The 3,215-nt window shown below is 37.6% G+C and overlaps 1 protein-coding gene across 1 annotated transcript in view; it reads right to left on the minus strand.

Moving 5' to 3' along the window:
- aoc1 (amine oxidase, copper containing 1) overlaps positions 1-1,511 on the minus strand; it is a 12,526-nt gene extending 11,015 nt beyond the window's left edge. The window contains exon 1 of the mRNA XM_015377508.1: positions 1,417-1,511. The gene's annotated coding sequence lies outside the window, so the exon portion shown is untranslated. The remainder of the gene's footprint in view (positions 1-1,416) is intronic.
- Positions 1,512-3,215: the final 1,704 nt, after the last annotated feature.

Raw genomic sequence — 3,215 nt, forward strand, 5'->3', positions numbered from 1 at the left:
CCTTCAACTCATCTTTCCTTCACCTGATTCCTGAAGCCAGAGTTATACTCATGCATTAGGTTGTCATACTGGGCTGTTCACACTTGGAGCAGGGGCATGGAAGCTGTAGACATACTTGATGCTGCCATAAGTGCTGCATTCCCCCAGAAAATAGCAGGGCAACAATGTAAATACAGCCTGTCTTTAAAGCCAATAAGTTTAAAAAACACTGCTGTACTAATAAAGGCTGTTGGTTTTAGATACTGAGTTGTTGTTTTAAACTTATAAAATAAAATTTATGCAAGAAAATATATCTGCAAGAGATAGAAACAGAAGTCAAAATCCTTTCATTTGTATTCATAAACTTGGCTAACAAACTCATACCTGAAAATATACCAGTTACTTGCATATGCTGTTTTAATCCCAGAATAAGCTGTAGGTACATAACATTTAACAAAATGATGCCACTTGAAACTTATGGGACATTTGTTTTTATTTTCTTTTTCACAGAATTGTTTAGTGAGGGCTCCTTTGAATTCCCTCCTCAACCCATTTTGAATGCGGCTTGCGTGCGTGGTCCTGACTAAGTTACAGAAATCTGAAGGTATATCTGCAGCGGCAGCTCATGGGGCTTATGCTCGGGGGTGGGGAAAGCATCATCGCGTAACTTTCATTGCGCGTACCCTCACACCCTGCTCAATGCATAAAGTGTAAATCTAGCCTGATGCCTTTTCATAACACAGTAGTGAGGCATCACTAAACTGATCACCCAAAGTCGGTCCTCGAGGGCCGCTGTCCTGCAGGATTTAGAGGTTTCTCTGCTTTAGCACAGCTGATTCTGATGATTGTAGATCAGCAAAAGCCTGTTTATCAACTATCAATGTAAATCAGCTGTGCTGGAGCAGAGAAACCTCTAAAACCTGCAGGACAGCTGAGGACCGACTTTAGGGATGCCTTAGGGCAGGGGTGGGCAATTCCAGTTCCTGGGGGCCGGTATCCTGCAACTTTTTGATCCATCTTTGGTCCAAGACACCGGAATCAAATGGTTGAGTTACCTCCTCAGTAGGCAGTCAGTTCTTCCAGGGTCCTCTCAATCATCTAATGACTTGATTCAGGTGTGTTGGACCAAAGGCACATCTAAAAGTGGCAGGATACTGGCCCTCAGGAACTGAAATCGCCCACCCCTGCCTTAGGGGGTACATTTTTTGTATTGCTTATGCATTTTTTATTAAAATATGTTGTTTATGATCACCAGCCCGATGTCCTTTAGCATTCTTATTAACATAAAGGTCAGAACCCTCAACTCCAGGCTGCATCTTTACCCGACCCAGACTACACTAATAACAGCACTGCTTACAACAACATTAATGTGATAAAGCCATACCCCAGAAACATGTGCAGCCTTTCTAAAAATATCATCTAAATGTCTAAAAGTACCTGCTGTTGCTCCTTCAATGCTTTAAGACAGGTAGGTCCAGTGGTCCCAGTTCGGCAGCTGCAGGAAGGTCTATTGTACAATAAAGAAATAATGCTTATCTGCTTACTGTGAATCTTATGTTCTACCAATCAGGGACAGAGACAGTTTGGCTTGCAGCAAATGTTACGACATAATCACTGGGCGTCCAGAAAGCAAAACAGCTGCCTTCTTTCAGCAGCAATGGAACTAATAAGGTCAAAGTAGAAATAAGAAAGAAATGGAAGTAAATAAAAACAGTTGAAATAAATACTGAAAACAGGATGTTAATGAAAAAATATTTTAGCAATACAGGAAGCAAATATTTGATATAAATATATAATATATAAAGGTGAAAGAAAATTAACAGTGAGCAGTGTGGTGTTGGTGAGAAACTTTGCATTAAAGTAAAGCAGATTAGATGGAGCATGGTCCAAATGAAGGAAGGCCAGATCAATCCTGAAACACACCTGTCCCCATGTTGGTCTGTTATACTAATATATATTAAATAAAACAGCTGCCTGGACTACGGGCAAGTTGAAAAAAAAAAGTTAACTGATTTTTACATTTTATTTCAGTTTAGTATGGGAAAGAAGTCAGAATTCTGACTTTTTTCTCAGAATTCTGACTTTAATCTCAGAATTCTGACGTTTTTTCAGAATTCTGACTTTAATCTCAGAATTCTGACATTTTTTCAGAATTCTGACTTTATTGTCAGAATTCAGTCAGGATTCTGAGATTAAAGTCAAAAGGTTATAAAAAATCCTCTGTTGTGCATTGCTTCCATCTATATCTAAACAATATTTTACAAGTTGTTTCAACATAACAAGAACAAACCTTTGCCCTTCTTTTCTTTTTATTAGCCTTCATTTAAAAGAAAAGAAACACATTTAGGTTAACCATTAAAGCTTTTTATCAGCAGATATGATAAAGGAACAGTTAAACAATAGCCAGTACATTTTTTTTCTCCAGCTGCATTCTTCATCAGATTTGAATTATTTGAATAAATTATTATATTTGCGTGCATTTAGGGACATCATGCAATAAGAAACCAGATTGTAGGGCATCGGTGTTACCTTCTTTACTAACTAACCCATTTATCAGGCTTAATTGACTTAATTGCATGTTTAAACAAATAGCTACTTAACCAAACAAAGGGGCATTCAATTAAATGGAATATTTAAAATGTAATAAGACATTGTTCCACGTTTACAATTAAGTTTGCAAGAAAAAATAATCTATGCTATATTTAACATATCTGTTTGTAATCAGCAAGGACTCAGAGACAGATGCAGAGTCAGACTCACAGGTGAGATGCACTTAAAATTGAAATAGAATAAACCTACAAGAATTAAATCACAAATAACAGAGTAAAAATGGGGGGGTTACCATTTGGCAATACTACGCAGTTGCCCATAAAACTCTATTTACATGTATGGTTAATGCAACAATTGCTTATTTTTGCACATTAATTATGTTTTTGATAAAATTACTTTCAATAAATTGCCATAAGAATATATATATAACATATATAGAAATATTATATATAATATTAAGTGTGTCTCACCCCCCTCTATCTGTATAATGGGTCTGTTTTATGTGTTGTCTTCTCAGTTTAGAAGGCCCGCTGCCTGTCTTTGCCTAGGGCCCCAAATTTCCTAAATCCGCCCCTGTGGAGCTTAAAGGGGAAACGATCGATCGATCGATCCATCGATCCATCCATCCATCCATCCATCCATCCATCCATCCATCCATCCATCCATCCATCCATCCATCCATCCAT

Source organism: Cyprinodon variegatus, unplaced genomic scaffold, assembly GCF_000732505.1.
Source record: "Cyprinodon variegatus isolate N-32 unplaced genomic scaffold, C_variegatus-1.0 Scaffold155, whole genome shotgun sequence".
Taxonomy (NCBI): Eukaryota; Metazoa; Chordata; class Actinopteri; order Cyprinodontiformes; family Cyprinodontidae; genus Cyprinodon; species Cyprinodon variegatus.